Here is an 18,926-nt window from a genome sequence, read left to right as displayed (position 1 = left end):
TACTTATTGAATGTATATATTGCACAATGTTCTGTGCTCAGACATAATTGGAGCACAAATATGACTAAGTTACAGGCTTTCTTCCAAGTGGTAGAAAGTAGAAGCAGTATACAAATAGTGAAACCATCATGCACAATAGAATGCAGTTCTAAGAGAATACAGGCTACAAAAAGTATGCATAAACATATGAAGAGATTATGGCAATAATAGAGGGAAGGAGAAAGGCTTTTCAAACTAAGTACTATTTGAGGTAGATCTTGAAGTCTAGATGATATTTTAAAGATAATGACAAACACAGAAGGATGGAAAGAAAGGTACGGAGACAAGGAAACATCAGTTAGAGAGAACAAGAGAATAAAAGCATTGAGAAAAAAGCTGCTTTTGAGGTAACTCTGCACAATTCAGTACCATTTAACAAAAATGTAAATGTTATGAGGAAGAATAAAATGGAATGAAGTTGGAGCTGCCATGAGGAACACTTTAAATGCACAGCCAATGAATTTGAGAAAATAAAAAGAAACAGTGAACAACTTTCTAGTTTATCTATTTTGGGTTAAAAAGCATTTTTTAAAGATTTATTTTATTTGAAAGTCAGAGTTACACAGAGAGAGGAGAGGCACAGAGAGAGAAAGAGGTCTTCCGTCTGATGGTTCACTCCCCACATGGCTGCAATGGCCGGAGCTGAGCCAACCGGAATCCAGGAGCCAGGAGTCTCCTCCGGCTCTTCCACGTGGGTGCAGGGACCCTAGGACTTGGGCCATCTTCTGCTTTCCGAGGCCATAGCAGAGAGCTGGAACAGAAGAGGAGCAGCCGGGACTAGAACCGGCGCCCATATGGGATGCCGGCGCCTCAGGCCAGGACTTTAACCCACTGCGCCACAGCGCTGGCCCCTAAAAAGCAATTTTTAGAAAGCTCTCCACTTCCAATACAAACATTATTGTATAAATCAGTATTTTTCACCTTCTCTTTCTTGAAATGGTGCAAGAACAACCTGGAAATGAGGGGAAATAACTTTACAAACAAATGTTACTTTTTTCAAAAAAGCATGTAATCTGCAGCCCAAAGAATATGAAGACAGGGGATGAAGACGGGGGCACCAAGCAACTGAGACAAAGTTTCCAGTATGCAGACTGTGAGAGTGCCAGCAGGAGATCTCCAAAAAGTTGGCGAAAGTTGCTCACTGATGGAGAGCGGCTTACCTTGCAGGATCATATAACATCCCTCAGTATCCACACATGTCAAGGGAGCGCAACACACCTGGACCTAGAAGCTTAGAGGCTTCTCCTTGTTTGGTTTGGAGAAACAGATGAGGCTATCTAAAGTTTAACATAGAAGTCTTTTTTTTTTTTTTTTTTTTTGCTAAAATTAGTCTTTCCCCATGGCTTGGAGGCACCTAGATCCCACATCCCAAACTCTCACTCTAGGACCTTCTGCATATTTCAAGTGTTAGAAAATACAATACATTAAAGTTAATTAATTAAATAAAAGAACTGTAAAAACTAGCATAGTGTGGACACAACGGTATTATAAGGTAAAACCTAAAGCAAATCAAATGGCAAAAGAGCAGTAATAATAATTAATGCACGGGCAACCAGCAGAAAAATGTAGTTTTTGTACGGGTAAATACTGTTACCAGCATCCTGACACAAATTCAACTTAAAACTTTAAACAAGCAATCACTTCTACAAAGGAAGATTGCAGAAGTGAGAGAACTCAGAAAAGAGATCACACAGGGGCAGTGATAGTATGTGAGCTGGCAAAACAGGAAAAATGTCAAGAGGGAGACTATCTTGTGAGAAATATCAAGTATAGAAATGAGAAATACAAATAAAACAGAACGCTAAAAGCAGAATGAGTTACAGAGAAAAGTGATAGATATTTGAGACAGGCAAAAAGTGGATCCACAAACATAATTGGAGGAATCCTTAAGAAAGAAAACTAGGGGCCATTGTTATGACACAGAGGGTTAAGCCATTGCTTATGTTTCCAGAAATCCATTTCAAAATGCCAGTTTGCGTGCTTATTAATGTGACTGGGAAGGCAGCGGAAGAGGACCGAAATCAAGGTCCAGGTTCCTGGCTTCTACCTGGCCCAGCCCTGGCAATTGCAGCCAGCTGGGGAGAAGATTAATGGATCAAAGATATTATCTATCATTTCTCTCTCTCTCTCTCTCTCTCTCTCTCTCTCTGCCTTTCAAAGAAAAAACTTTGGGAGAAAGAAAGGGCACGGGGGATGAGAGAGGAAAGGAAAGAAGGGAGGTTGAAAGAAAGAAAGAAAACAACCAAATTATAACAATTTAAAACATCATTTCATATAATTTTTCTCAAATAAAATACAGCTTGATTTTTATACTCAAAGGACACATTGTGTGCCAGAAATAATTCATTCATACTCGAAACCAAGTCACATTCTGGTGAAGTGATTAGTCTTGAAAGATAGAGAATCCTTTGGCAGCCAGACAAAATGAACAAGTCACTTAAAAGGAGAAAAATATCTATCTTGCAGTAGAAGGTTTCATAGGAATGATCAATACCAAAATCCAGTAGCACAAAACCTATAAGATAATCATGGAAAGAATGTGTGAGCTAAGAATTATGTATATATATACACACACACAAACACACACACACATATATATACTCATATATACAGATACGTATATATAAACACATAAAACTCCAAACTGTCTCTCAAATTTCCAAACTATAAATAGTTTCAACATGCAGGGAATTAAGGGAGTATTGTTCCCAAGAATTCTTTTTGGGGAAATTACTAAAAGTGAACATCACATGTCCAACGATTTAGAAATGAAACAATTAACAAAAACTGTTAAGGTAAGGGAGAAAGAAGCCACATTCATGATAAATCAGGGACAAAGACTATCACTTACAGCCGACAAGTCAAGTAATAGCAAACTCAACAAAATAAAAGTAGGCAGAAAGGAAGATTCTATTGTTGAATAAAATTATCTGTAGAAGACAGAAAGCAAAATAAGGAAATATGCTCATTCTATCATCACTCAGCATGATCTAATAGTCCTTGTCTCTTTTTTAAGATTTACTTTATATCTGAAAGTAGAGTTACAAATAGAAAGGGAGAGAGACATATCTCATCTGCTGATTCACTACACAAATGGTCAGCACAGCCAGGGCTAGTACAGGAAGAAGCCAGGAGTTAGGAATTACATCCATGTCTCCCAAGTGCAGGGGATCAAGTACTTGAATATTGTCTGCTTCCATCCAAGGTGCATAAAATGGTGACTTAACCTGCTGCACCACATTGCTGGGCCTGTAATGATCCCTAACTTAGAGAAAGAACTAGGGAAAGTATATGAACCTATAATTATAAAGTTAATAACTAGAATAAACATGCATATTCTTCCCTCCAAATTAAAAAAAAAAACTTAAGATGCAGTGAAAACTGAAAAAATATAAACAATAAGTAACATAAAAGAGTCTTAGAAATGCAAAAACAAATGTCAAACATATGAATATATTCAATTTCCCAATGCTAAAAAAGGGATGTTTGGGGTCAGGCATTTGGTGCACACTTTAAGTTACTGTTTGGGATGCCTGCATCCCATAGCAGTGCTGGTTCCAGTCCTGGCTCTTCGGCTTCTGACCCAACTTCCAGGTTATGCACACTTTGTGAGTTAGCAGCAATATGGCCCAAGAACTTAGGTCCCTGCCTCCACCTGGGAAACAGGTACTGAGTTCCTAATTCTGGGTTTCAGCATGGCCCAGCTCTAGCTGTCATGGGCATTTGTGGAGTGATCCAGCAAATGGAAGATTCCTGCCTCAATCTCTCTCTCTCTCTCTCTCTTTCTCTCTCTCTCTCTCATATTCTCTGCCTTCCAAATAAAATGGAAATCAATAATTTAAAAAGGTTTAAAGATGCACTTTTTTAAAAAATGGGATGTGTTTATTGGCTCAAACGAAAACCCAATACATATCTCAAATAAAATAAAGTCATTGGGAAATAATTTACAGAAGGATGTGAAAAGCATATCAGACTAAAGAAATCCGAATGGAAGGAGGAGTCAAATTGTAAAATCATAAATACATACAGAAACCCTAAAAGGATACACAGAACCTTGTAATAAAGGATGACAGCAACAGATGAGGGTGGGAAGTGGATAGATCATCATTACAGGACAGAGGGCAACTTCTCACTAAATAATTTTTATATGTTCCAATATTTGAACTCTGTGACTATGTCATTGCATACCAATAAAACAAAAGGAATAAACTTGAGCTAGTTGTAAGCAGAGAGACATTTACTTCATTCCAGGAGGCAGTGTGGATTTCTGTACATTAGCAGTTGATCCTGTTCCATGTGACTGCGCAAAGAATTCTGAACACCTGGACAATCTCCTGAGCTCCACTGTAGAAGCCAGAATACCACCTCGGAAGAGACTAGCTGTTACTGAGATTTCTGTCTCAGCTGGATGAGGCATCCTCATCACAACTGAGAGGGTTTCAGGACAAGTAAGCTGATAACCAAGTGACAGACTCACGTGATGATGCAAGGGGCAAGCTGGCTTAGTTGACTCATTTTTCTTTTAGTGAGAACACAGATAATAAATGTTCACATGCAGGGGTGGATACCTGTTTCCTGGGCCTGAAACTTACAACTTAGGGTGCTCTCTTTAAGAAAAAGAACAATACAAATGCAAAATTACTCATAAAAATGGCTATTTACAACAAATGAGAAATTAAACATCAACTAATCACCGGAACCTTGTGGAACTGAATCCTTTTCTTCTGAGATAGATCTCTGTAAGGAAATATAGCTGCAGTGCCTATGGGAGGGGTGATGGCTGCTGGCAGGCTGACTTCCTCTCTTAAAATACACTCAAACTCCCAGCACCTCCTAATACTCCAGTGGTCTTTGCAGACTGTGCCTGTAAACTTTCTTTGGCTTCACAAGCAAACGCCCTTTATTTCACCATGGCTTGGGTCACTAGCCTATTGGTAAAGACATCAGTTAAAGACACTCAGAGGCCGGCACCATGGCTCACTAGGCTAATCCTCCGCCTTGCGGCGTCGGCACACCAGGTTCTAGTCCCGGTCGGGGCACCGGATTCTGTCCCAGTTGCCCCTCTTCCAGGCCAGCTCTCTGCTGTGGCCCGGGAAGGCAGTGGAGGATGGCCCAAGTGCTTGGGCCCTGCACCCCATGGGAGACCAGGAGAAGCACCTGGCTCCTGCCTTCGGATCAGCGCGGTGCGCCGGCCGCAGCGTGCCGGCCGCGGCGGCCATTGGAGGGTGAACCAACGGGAAAAGGAAAACCTTTCTCTCTGTCTCTCTATCTCACTGTCCACTCTGCCTCTCAAAAAAAAAAAAAAAAGACACTCAGATCCCACATCAGAGTAGTTAGGTTTAATACTTCCTTGCAGCTCCTGACTCCAGCTTCCTTCAAAGCAGGCTCTCAGTGGCAGCACTAATGGAGTAACTGGATCCCTGCCACCCATATGGGAGACCTGAATTGAACTTCTGGCTCCTGGTTTTAGCCTGGCCAAGGTCTGGCCATGGCGAGTATTGAGGAGTGAACTAGCAGATGGGAGCTGTCTCTCCATCTCGGCTTCTCAAATAAATAAAATTAAAAAAAAAGATGTCGTTAACATAGCCCCTGCTAAATCTATAATGGTAATCAATTCCTCTTACTATTCATAGTAGCAACATCTGCTGGGTTAATGGCATAATGTTCTTACATTACCACGTGAGTGGTTCTGCACGGAATATAATGCATGTAGGAAATGATTAACAATTTATCTAATTTGTTTAAGATCATAAAGGAATATCTTCAACTTCGCTATGATGACTTCTTTCTTGGTGTTAATTTGCTAGGCTAGTGTCTCCAGTTATTCAAGTAATCCTATCTAGGTGTGGTTTAGAAGGAATTTTGCAGATGTAATGAAAGTCCATAATCAATGGACTTTAGGTAAAAGAGATTATGCTAGATAACCTGAACGAGCCAGACTTGATCATTTGGGGAGCTTTAAAAGCAGAGCTGAAGCTTCCCAGAGCCAGGAAAGAAATTCCACCACAGGACAATAACTCTGCCTGTGCCTAGACTGTCCAGATATTTCCTTTCTGATTTAGCCGTGCACACTTTGGACTTGCTCAGCCAGGGCCTACAATCTCATAAACTCATTTTTAATAGTAAATCACATATAGGCGTTACAGGTTCTGCTTCCCTGGTTCAATCCTGATTGATACTCTTGCCATTTAGTATGTTGTTTACCGCAGAATGAGTTCAAGGGTGGTATGTTCTCATAGGACAAACAGACTGACTCTTTCAAGCACTGACAGTCTGTGGCTGGACCCCATTAGCTTGCCTTTGTAAAGAAAATCTGTGATTACTTAAATACACAGCCAAAGGCAGAGGTTTGGCCCAGTGATTAAATGGCCCACATCCCATATTCCAGGAGTACCTATTTTCCAGTATCCTGCTCTGGCTTCTGACTCCAGCTTTCTGCTCTTGTAGACCCTGGGAGGCAGGAGTGATTGGGTCCCTGACATTTGTATAAGAGACTTGCATTTAGGTCTCAGCCCCAAGCTTTTTCTATCCCCTACACCCATCTGGGGAGTGAACAAGCTGATGGGATCTCTCTCTCTCTCTCTTTCTCTTTCTCTCTCTTTTCTCTCTCTCTCTCTTTCTCTCTCCAATACATAATTTAAAACAAACAAAAAGCTTATCTTCAAGCACCCTTAAGTTCCCTCAAGGCAGTTGCATAGGAACTTCAAGCCTCCAAATTCTTGCCTTCCAGGGCACACAACTTACTTAGAATCCCGAACTTCAGGGTGTTTGAAAGGCTTAGCAAGAGCCATTGTATAGGAGCCCGCACTCTGGCGCATTAGGTTAAACCTCCACCTAAGGCACCCGCATCCCATATGGGTGCTGGTTCTAATCCTGGCTGCTCCTCTTCCAATCCAGCTCTCTGCCTACAGCCTGGGAAAACAGTAGAAGATGGCCCAAGTGCTTGGGACCCTGCACCCACATGGGAGACCAGGAAGAAGCACCTGGCTCCTGGCTTGAGATCTGCACAGCTCCTGCTGTTGCAGTTATCTGGGGAGTGAACCAACAGAAGGAAGACCTTTCTCTGTCTCTCCCTCTCACTGTCTGTAACTCTACCTCTCAAATAAATAAATATTTTTTTAAAAAAAGGAGCCACTGTATAGAGATTCATAGAGTTGCATTGTGAGACCTGAGCCTGGATCAAGGTGTAACTATTTTAAATTAGGCCCCCATCTTGTAACTTGGGCCTGACCAGGCCCTGAACCCTAAGCCGGAAGCTCCTGAAAGTAAATAAATGAACTCCCCTTGCAATAAACTCTCCTAGCAACAGCCAATTAGCAGATAACAGAGAAATACCTAGAGTTTCTGGTGTCTTCTCAGGGCAGATGAGGTGATTGATAGCTACCCGAGACCCTGCAGTTCGGCACATACACCCCAGCAGCTCAGATCCTATGCTTCAGCCAATCAATCCAAAAGGCATCAACCCCAAAGCCATCCAACCACCTTTAGTAGGTCCATTCCCGCCACTGGATGCACTAATCAATTCTAAGAGATGTCCTTTGAATTTCCCACGGGATGGGATGATTTGCTAAATGGTACCATGATGTATAGAATGTCTCTGAAAACCCTTAAAAACCCTGTTAACTGAAGGGTCAGGGCTCTCAATTCAGACCCGCTGCATTGGTGTTGATTGAGAGACCAGGCCCGGACCTGCAATAAAACTCTCGTGTGCTTTACAGCGGTATCGACTCCTTGGTGGTCTTTGGGGACGACTGAACTGGGCATAACAGCATCACTTTTTAAAGACATTCCTTTGTACCATAAACAAAATTCCCTTCCCAGGCAATTTGTTTCCACATATTGTAGCCTCTGATATTCAGAAATTTCACCTTGTACCAGTCTCCTCATTCCAACCTAACAACAGTGATCTTTTTTCTGTCCTTGTCCCACATCCATGCCTTTACACTTCTGTTCACTGTGCATGGAATATTGTGCCCCCAAATCTTTGTGGGACTTTATCTTTCAGCATTCAGTTTAAAAGTCAGAGAGACCTTCATGGATAACCTCTCAAATCATTCCCTACTACATGATCTTGCTTTAGTTTATTCGTACTCTTACCAAAATCATTATCTAAACTTTCCTATTTTATTTATTTCCTGATTCATTACCTATTCCTCCCCTTAGAAAGTGAGTTTAGCAGCAGGCAAACCTTGTCTGCCCTTACACCTCAGTCCCTGGCATTGTGTCTGGCTAATGGAAAGGGATTCAACAAACATATTTATAGAATTCATGAAAGCCAAAAATGAGTTTAAGGACCTATACAAATATCAGACAAAACACTTTAGGTGCTGGTGTTACACTGTATGTTAAGTGCTACCATGAGCCCTGGTTCAAGTCCCAGCCACTCCACTCTCCTATACAGCTCCCTGCTAACATGCCTGGGAAAGCAGAAGAAGATGGTGCAAGTACTTGACCATGTGAAAGACCTAGATGGAGTCCCTGCATCCGGTTTCAGTCCCAGCTATTGCAGCCACTTGAGGAGTGACTCAGAAGATGGAAGATCTTTTTTCTATGGTTCCTCCTCTGTCTCTGTCACTCTGCCTTTCAAATAAATAAATAAATAGATTTTTATAAATTTGTATAAATAAAATTTTAATAAAGTAATATAACACTTTAAATCAAAAAATGTAAAAAGAGACAAATAATGGAATTATATATTGACAAGAGGATTGATTCAGCCAAAAATACAATAATCACGTAGTTGCACCAGGGCTGGCATTGTGGCATGGCAGGTTAAACCACTACCTGTAAAGCCAGCAAGCCATACAGGAACCACTTCAAGTCCCAACTGCTCCACTTCCAATCCAGCTCCTGTGCTGGAGCCCCTGTGCCCATGTGGGAGACCCTGATGAAGTTCCTGGCTCTTAGCTTATTTTGGCCCAGCCCAGTAGCCATTTGGAGAGTGGACCAGCAGATTGATGATTCTCTATCTCTCTTTCTCTCTCTCTCTCTCTCTCTCTCTCCCCTTTCTGTAACTCTACCTTTCAAATAAGTAAAATAAATCATTCATATATATATATATATGATTTAGTACTGCTTGTTATAGTCCTGTTGTTGCAGGATACAGTGGGTTGTTACCTAAATCTCCGAGGGTAGGAGCTAAGTATTGGCTATGGTGGTAGCCGCCTGTCTGCAGTAGAGCGGTGCAGTTAGAACACTTTAGGTACTGCAAGTGAGTGCAAGTTATTCCAAAGATACTATACTAACATCAATAGCCTCAGCTTACAAGGCATATATGGAAGTTCCTTGTAAGTGTGTGTGTGTGTGTGTGTATGTGTATATATATCCAAAACAAGACAAGAAAGATATATAAAGTGAATACCATTAGACCTAAAGGGAGAGATAGACTCCTCCAATGGTGGAGGAATTTAACATCCCAGTGTCATCAATAGACAGATCATCCCACAGAAAATGATCAAAGATACATCAGAGTTGAATCATACTACTGACAAATGTACCTAGCAGACATTTACTAAGCATTTCATCCAACAGCTACAGAATACACACTCTTCACATCAGTCCACGGAACATTTTCTAGTATAGAACATATATTGGGCCACAAACCAAGTCTCAGTGAATTTAAAAAGACTTAAATCATACCTTGTATCTCCTCAGACCTCAAAGGAATAAAGCAAGAAAAAAAGCATGAACACTAGAAAACTGACAAATACATGGAAATTAAACATGACACTTGAATGATCAATGGATCAGGGAAAAAAATTTAAAATGAAAAAATTTCTCTTGAAACAAATTAAAATGTAACAAATCAAAATCTGTGTGATACACAAAAGCAATATTAAGAGGAGAGTCTATAGCAGTAAGTGCTTGTATTAACAAACTAGAGAAATCTTAAATGATCTAAGGATGCATCTCAAAGGCCTAGAAAAGCAAGAAGAAATCAAACTCAAAATTAGCTGGCGGTGGGATTCCAAAGTGCCTGAATAGTGAGAATCCTCACTAACCTCAGCTGCAGAAAGATAAGAGAAAGGCAGGGAAGGGGCTGGCATAGTAGGTTAAGCTGCCACCTGCAATGCAGGCATTCCACATGGGTGCCAGTTCAACTCCTGGATGCCCCACTTCTGATCCAGCTCCCTACTAATGTACCTGGGAAAGTAGAAATCAGTGGAAGATAGTGCAAGTGCCTGGACCCCTGCACCCATATGAGAGAACTGACAGAAGCTTCAGCTTGGCCCAACCCTGGCCATTGTGGCCATTTGGGGAGCAGATGAATGATTCTCTCTCTCTCTCTCTCTTTCTCTCTAGGTCTGCTTTTTAAATGGATAAATTAAAAAAAAAAAGAAGTTCTACATTCCAGGGGACTGATTGAAAGATGTTTTCAGTGGAGAAATTGAAAATAGAAGAGACTCCATGAGACAGTGAAGAAAGAGGAGACATCGCCATGGCTGCCTATGCCACCAGACACTGTGCACCTAGGCAGTCTAAGGCCTGCAGCCAGCAGGGAATCGCCACCTTCCCAAGATAACATGGGGAAAAGTTGTGACAGCATCCCACCCCCGGCAGCTTGAACTGAGGGATAATTCTACTGACCCCGGAGTCTGAATGACAACTTTTCTCCAGAGGGGGAGACCACATTGCCTCCCCCCTCGCAAAGCACCAGACTCAATTTTCTGTGGTAATTCACTGTGGAACTCTGTTCTGACTCAGGGACAACTAGCAGTCCTGCTGTTACCAGAAGTGATCAAAGCCAGAGACAGGGCAATTTACAGGGCAGAGAGCAGACCCCCTGCATCCTACAAGTGTTGCAGTTCAGGGCATAAGCCTTGGAACTCTTTTGTCTCACTATGCATGAGCCAGGGGTCTTAGCCTCAGTTTCTTGGGGTTAACACCAACAGCAGCCATACAATATCTGGACCTGACCTGAGGAAACCCTCTGCATGTCCTAGCTCGGCAACCTAGGCAACCCTAGGCACAAGCCCCACATTGCCCTTGCATGTTGCATGAAAACTGGGGCACTTCCATATGTGCCTTTTCAGCTGAGACTATTGATGCTGATATAACAATCTCTGGAGTAACTTGCACTCACTTGCAGTACCTAAAGTGTTCTTACTGCATCCTTCTACTGCAGGCCAGAGGCTACCACCGTGGCCAATACTCGGCTCCTACCCTGGAAGATTCAGGTAACAACCCCACTGTATCCTGCAACAACAGGACTGTAACAATCAGTACTAATTTCCTTCCCCTCTTCCCTGAATCTACCCAATGTGGAATCTACCCAATATGGAAGAAACTACCTGCACGCCACCTCTCCAGATCCATACCTGCCAATGCAAAATCTCCTATATAACTTGTAGTGACACTGTAGGCCACTGGAGTAGGGTTTAGTTCACATCCCACAGGTCTGTGACTATGACTTTTGATGTTATAAGTAACAGTTGCACTCTCTTAGCAAAATATGGAAAAGATCCCATCCACATCACACAGTTCTAGAGCATCAGCTATTGGTGCCACGAGCCCCAGGATCACTCAGGCTTGCCCATGGGACAAGCCTGCTTTGTGTCTCACAGCACCAAGAACAAGGCCCTGACTATCAGAGTCCTTAATGTAATGATGCCCAACTCTCTGAGGACTGAAGATACATAGCCTAGGAAGTCCACATTCACCTCAAAGTCATGCTTCTATACCTACAAACTGCTGCAGACCACAGACTGCTAGGTCACTTATAGACACAGCTGATATTGATTAAAGCAAAAGAAATCACTCAAAGGTTACACTTCTGGGTTCACAGAGAATCAAAGACTAAGAAAAAAGTCAAGTGATAGCCTGCATTCCACCAAAACAATGAACATTTAAAATAAAAGAGATTCTTTAGATAAAAAAAGTTACTATTGCACAAGACACTCAGATGTCAGTATAGAGAAACAAGAAACATGAAGAAGCAAGGTAGCATGACAACTCCAAAAGAATACACTAGTTCTCCAAAAAATAAATTCTGATATGAAGGAAATTCATGAAATTACAGAAATAAAATTCAAAATAATGACTTTAAGGAAACTGAATCTGATGCAAAAGAACAGATAGACAGCTGAAAGAAATGAGGAAAACAATATGTGACGTGAGTGAAAAATTCACTAGGGAGGTAGAGACAATTAAAATGAACCAAACAGAAATTTTTGAGATGGAAATTTCAATAAATGACATAAACATGTCACAAAGAGCTTCAACAGCAGAATAGACTAAGTGGAGGAAAGAATTTCTAATCTGGAAGATAAGATTTTTGAAATAACCCAGACAAAAATAGAAGCAAAAAATGAAGAAAGTTTACATGAAATATGGGTTATCATTAGGCAATCAAGTATTCAAAGTATAGGGATTCCTGAAGGAGAAGAGAAGTAAAAGGGCGTTGGAAACCTACTAAATAAAATAATGGTTGAAAACTTCCCAAGTATTGAGATAGACATGAACATCCAGATACGTGGAGCTCCAAGCAACTCCAGCACACTCAACCAGAAAGGATCTTCTCCAAGGCAAACTGCAGTCAAATTGTCAAAAGTTAAGGACAAGGAGAGAACCCTAAAGACAGTAAGCGAAAAGCGTCAACCCACATATTAAGGAAAATCAGTTAGATTAACATGCTTCTGCATGACCAAAGCTTATTGAGGAAATTTTAAAGGAAATAAAAAAATTATTGAAATAGATGAGCATGGAAACACAACATATCAAAATCTACGAGATAAGCAAAAGCAGTATTAAGAGTTTAAAACATTAAGTTTAAAACATTAAGTAGTTACATTAAAAAAAACAGAAAAGTGATTTAATTATGCATCTTGAGGACTTAGAAAAACAAGAATGAATCAAAGGCATCAGAATTAGAAAGGCAGACGTCAAAATATCCATGTGTGCTGATAACATGGTCTGCATATGGTAAAACATAAATACTCTGCCAAAAAGCTGTTAGAACAGAAAAAGCAACTCAGTAAAGTTAAAGGTTACAAAATCAACATACAAAAAATAATATCATTTTTGTATATCATTGTGGGGAGCAACCCGGACTGGACTGAGTTACTGGAATTAAGACTTATTCTATGCATCTGCTCTCCCACAATATGGCGCTGGGAGAGGAGAAAACAGCTTCTACGCAGCTGCCTCTTGCCAACTTGAGTGATGACCTCCAGGAGCTGATCCTGCTCCTGATTGGAGGAGAGCAGCGTACTTGGCATGTGGGCAGCCAAGTTAGGATTGGCGGAGGAGGACTATAAAGGAGGAGAGAGACGGCATGCACCAGGAACATCTAGGGGGAACATCTATCTGAAGGAACACCTGTGCAGCCCCCAAGAGAGCCGGCCAGCGGTGTGCCACTCCCCCGCGGAAGTGGGGAATGTGGCCAGGGGGAACCGCCCTTCCACGGAGGTGGAAGGGACCGTAGCCAACCCGGGAAGAACCAGCAGCAAACCCGGGGAGGGCCGAGCAGACAAAAGAACAGCGCAGGGTCCTGTGTCGTTCCTCCACGAAGAGGGGGAGTGACATATCATGATTTCAGTGAAAGAGAAATAAAGATATCCCATTCACAATAGATCCAAAAATCAAATATTTAGGAATAAAATTAACTAAAGAAGTGGTACATCTCTACAAAAAATTACAAAACACTGATTTAAAAAAAGTCACCAAGGACACACGCACAAAAATCAAAAGATATTCCTTGACCATGGAATGGAATAATTAATATTGTGAAAGCATCCATACTACCTAAAGCAATCTGCAGATTCATTGCAATTCCCATCAAATATTAATGACGTTCTTTACAAAACTAGTAAACACAATTCTAAATTTCATACAAAAGCACAGACCCAGAACAGCCAAAGCAATCCTGGGTGGGGTGGTGGTAGAAATCAAGCTGGAGGTATCACAATATTTGTTTTCAAAACATACTACAAAACAATAGTAATTAAAACAGCATAGTACTGACAAAAACTGACACATGGATCAATGGAACAGAATAGTGAGCCCTGAAATTAATCCATGTACTTACAGCTAACTGATTTTTGACAAAAATTCCCAGAACATACATTGAAGAAACTGTAGCCTTTTAAATGAATGGTGCTGGTGAAACCGGCACTATATATATATAAAAGAATGAAATTAGATTCTTACTTCCCACCATTTACAGAAGTCAACTCAAGATGGATCAAAGACCTAAATGTAAGACCTGAAGCTATGAAACTGTTAGAGGAAAACAATGGAAAAACTTTAAAACACTGGTGTAGGTGATGATTTCTTGGCTAAGAACCCAAAAGCACAGGCTACAAAAGCAAAGCAAAAGGTCTGTGCCACGGCTCACTAGCCTAATCCTCCACTGCGGCACCAACACCCCGGGTTCTAGTCCCGGTTGGGGCGCCGGATTCTGTCCCGGTTGCTCCTCTTCCAGTCCAGCTCTCTGTTGTGGCCGAGGAAGGCAGTGGAGGATGGCCCAAGTCCTTGGGCCCTGCACCCCATGGGAGACCAGGAGGAAGCACCTGGCTCCTGGCTTCAGATCAGCACAGCGCCGGCCACAGCAGCCATTTGGGGGGTGAACCAACGGAAGGAAGTCCTTTCTCTCTGTCTCTCTCTCTCCCACTGTCTAACTCTGCCTGTCAAAAAAAGAAAAGAAAAGCAAAACATAACAAACTCAAAAAGATTGTATCAAACTCAAAAGTTTCTGTGCAGCAAATGAAACAATCAATAGAATGAAAAGCCATCTGACAGAACAGGAGGCAACAAGCTACTTATGTGACAAAAGATGTGAGTGGGAGAGAAATTATGGGGAGGGAAGCCATTGTAATTCATTAACTGTACTTTGAAAATTTATATTTACTAAATAAAAAAGATTAATATCTAGAATATACCAACAACTCAAAAACATCAACACCAAAAGAAACAACCAATGCAGTTAAGAAATGGGCAAAGTACTGGAACAGGTAATTCTCAAAAAATAAATGTGAATAATCAACAAATGTATGAAAAAATGCTCAAAATCACTAGCAATCAGGGAAATGTAAGTAAAAACCACATTGAGATAGCACCTCTTCACCACCACCCACCCCCCTCCCCGCTTAGAGTGGCTATTATCAAAAAGTCAGGGAGTAACAAATGTTAACCAGGATATAAAGAAAGGGGAACTCTTACTCACTGCTAGGGAGAATGTAATTTAGTGCAGCAAATGTGGAAAACACTATAAAAGTTTGAGGGCTGCCAGTTTGTGTCCTGGCTGCTCCTCTTCCGATCCAGCTCTCTGCTATGGCCTAGGAAAACAGTAGAAGATGGCTCAAGTCTTTGGGCACTTGCACCCACGTGGGAGACCCTGATGAAGCTCCTGGCTCCTGGCTTCGGATTGGCGCAGCTTCAGACATTGTGGCCATCTGGGGAGTGAACCAGAGGGTCGAAGACCTTTCTCTTTCTCTCTCTCTGCCTCTCCTTCTCTCTGTGTGTAACTCTGGTTTTCAAGTAAATATATAAATCTTTTAAAAAAGTTTCTTTGAAAATGAAAAAGTGAATTCCTATATGACTGAGCAATCCCACTACTGAATATATGCCCAAAAGACATGAACCAATTGTATCAAAGAGATACCTGCTCCACAATGCTTAGAGAAACACTGTTCACAATAGCTAAAATATGGAATCAATCAAGCTGCCCATGATCAGATGAAAGGATACAGAAAATGTGATATATACACACAGCAGATTACCATTTAGTTATAAAAAACGAAATGTATCCTTTGCAGAAAAATAGAGGGAACTGGAGGATATCGTAGTGCATAAAATATACCAAATAGAGGAAGTCAAATACTGTATATTCTTCCTCATCTGTGGGAGCTTAAAAAACACAACCTCAATATGTGGATTACTAGAAACTGGAAGAGTTGGGAGGGATAGAAGGAGTTTGGCTAAAAATTAGGGGAAACTGCATGTACTTCACTAAGTGTAGCAAATATATTGATATGAGATGTTGCTAATATGGAAAGAAGTGTGTGGGAAACTCTTTGTTTTACTACCTTATACATTTACAACTATAAATATATTTGTTAGATAAATCAATTACTGAATGTTACTCATTCCTTGCACTGTGGAATCCAAGCATTCCAGAGACCTTGGGCTCTATTTTAATGATAAGAATGTGACTCTCCATGTAATCCACATATCCACCAATTTAACCACAGCCCAAGCTCTTAAAACTCAACATCTAATATTAGCAGTAACCACTTCAATTTGCAACTAACTACCTAGGAAAATATGACATTTGTACTCTCATCACTGCATTTTATAGTTGGCTGTTTCACAAAGTTTGTTATGATGAAAACTGAAATATATTTTAAAAGTGATGAACATAAAAGATGTGTTCGTGAGGTCACCCAAAACATTCTCACTAAACTAAAACAATTCAGTGGTTTTAACACAGAAGAGTTGATTTGTCTGTTCTCTTCCGGTCCTTGCCTTGCCCACTAATCGGCAGCCAACTACACCAGATGAAAAACAGTGGCAACTCACAAAGATACCTGGCAACAAGGGACTTGGCAGCTAAGTGGCTGTGTAAACAGAGCTGCAATGACCAGCTGTCTATGAGTGTATTGTGTTCTGAAATTCTCCCTAGTTCACATTCTCCATCTTTCTGAGTCCTCTAGACAAGTCCCTATCTATCAGATTTTTTAAGGTTGTAAGAATTACCTGAGAATCTCATTAACATGCAGATTGGGACCAATAGATTTGGATAGGGCCTGAGATTCCTGTCTTTCTAAGGAACTCCCCGGATGCCATGTTATTATCCCTGCCCACATTTTGATGTAATGGTTCTAATTCCTTAATCTAATCTCTAGATCAGTATTGCCAAGCTGTCCTTCAGTTTCAGGCACCATTGAATAACAATCAGAAAACAGCAGCAGATTAATGGCAAAGAATGATGAGGATTGATTAAATTAATTTAATTGTCTTCTTCTGACTCTCAAATGATGGTTTCTAAGGGCTTTTGCACCTTGTTTAAAAATGTTTTTCATCCCCTAATGACTCAAATTTCATAGATCCCAAATTGTTTTGCATGTGGTTGGCGTGTGTTTGTGTGTGTGTGAGTGTGAGTGTGTGTATGTGTGTGAATTTGACAATGATACAGTGTTATGCAAACAAAAATACAGAATAATAGAAAGGATTTCCAACTTGTCGAATGTCTAGAGCTTTGTGCTCATTCTGGATCTTTATCTAAACTTTGTTAGATGAGCCATGGGTAGCAATCTCTCATTTCTTACTTAAAATTAATAGATCTACCAATGTTTTCTTCCCGAATTTTAATTATTTGATCAAGGAATAATGTTTGCACAATATCAAAGATTATTTCCTCTTCCTGGCACTAGATTTAAGATTATGTTCTAAAGTAAAGATGGGCCGGACTTGATTATACTAGCAAATTATGTTTATATTTTTCACCTGTACTTTAAGAGCTATAGTGAGAAATCTTGTGTTTCAATGGATAATTACATCTTGTCTCTAGCACACTCTTCCAGGTTGTCATTCTGGCTGAATTGTTTTTGAACTATTTCACCCCTGTTTATAAATTGCAGGTTACTGATAGAGATGCAAACTCTGTCTTGTCTATTAGAAATTTAAGGGTTCCTTTCTTATCCTGGAAATGTCTGTTTTGGAGTCAACCTGCAAATTGGACTGGAGCTGTTTCTCCGACCAAAGTATCAACCCTTTTGAAATGTTCAATTCCTCTAGGTTTCTTCAATATCTGGTTATAGATTTTGAACTAATTTCTACAGTATTTCTCCCTTCAACCAACATCACCAAGAACTAAAACCTGACACCCCAGATCCCTATCCAAACGCTAGGTTGCCTCGCAATTGTCCCAGCATTTTTGGGACTCCAAACCACCACGACAAAACATATGGTTCAGAGGGTTTGGAGGACCAATGCCAACTGCATTGCCTTGAGAGACTGTTCCTGAGACCCTGCTTCACCCCATCTAGGAGGTTTGAACAACCTCTGGTTAGGTCAGCCATGATGACATTCATTGATCATGAACAAAATAATGAACTGAGTCCTGTGCTCCTGAGAGGCAGAGATGGCTAAGAAATTTCCCCTACCCTTTTGCAGTCCAGAAAAGGCCAGCTACAAAAGACCTCCTGTTCTCACATATTCCAAGATAAAATCCCTTCTACCCTCCCTTCCTGATTCCCATATGACTCTGAGATGACCTCATCTATCTGCCTCTGTTAAAGCTCAGGCCACCTTCCTTTTCTTTGAGATGTTCCTCTTTAATAAATGCTCTGCCTAATGCAATAGTTTGAGTAAGTAATCATCCCTTTAATTGCCCCACACATTTTTGTCTTTAGCAGTCAACAACAATAACAATAACAAAACACAATGTGCTGGAGGGAGTACTAATACAGCATTCTCTCTATGTTGGAAGTTTTAAAGATTTTACAGATACAATGTGAAAGAGTTCTGGGGAATTTATTGGCAAAATCTGACCCAGCATCAATTCTAAAGTAGTTTCCAGGTTTTTGACTAAGGCATATCAAAGAAGGTTTTCAAGCTGTTGAGAACCCACTGGGAACAACTTGGAAGCTGAAGAGAGAGTGGGGAAGATGTTTCAAGTTGAAAGGCAAAGAAAGAGAACACAAAATGACATTAAAAACCCAGTAGGTAAGACTGAAAAGTCACCTGGGGATTGAAGTGTTTGAAAACTGTCCCAAGTTCCAAAGTGATAGGTTAGTGCACTGAAAGTAAGTCCAGAAAAAAATGGTTCTCATCCTACAGTTACCAAATGACCTTCAGCACACTGTGATTATGGAGATGGAGGAACATGGGTAAATGCAGTGAAAAGAGCTATGGTAGACCCAGTAATAACTAAGAGAAGGGAAAAT

The 18,926-nt window shown here is 40.8% G+C and overlaps 1 protein-coding gene across 4 annotated transcripts in view; it reads right to left on the bottom strand.

The window, feature by feature from the left end:
- WDR49 (WD repeat domain 49) overlaps positions 1–18,926 on the bottom strand; it is a 161,087-nt gene that overhangs the window by 1,291 nt on the left and 140,870 nt on the right. The window lies entirely within an intron of this gene.

Source organism: Oryctolagus cuniculus, chromosome 4 (genome assembly GCF_051225735.1).
Source record: "Oryctolagus cuniculus isolate XC-2025 breed Fujian yellow rabbit chromosome 4, ASM5122573v1, whole genome shotgun sequence".
NCBI classification, from domain to species: Eukaryota; Metazoa; Chordata; class Mammalia; order Lagomorpha; family Leporidae; genus Oryctolagus; species Oryctolagus cuniculus.
This window is presented reverse-complemented; position numbering and strand designations above follow the sequence as displayed.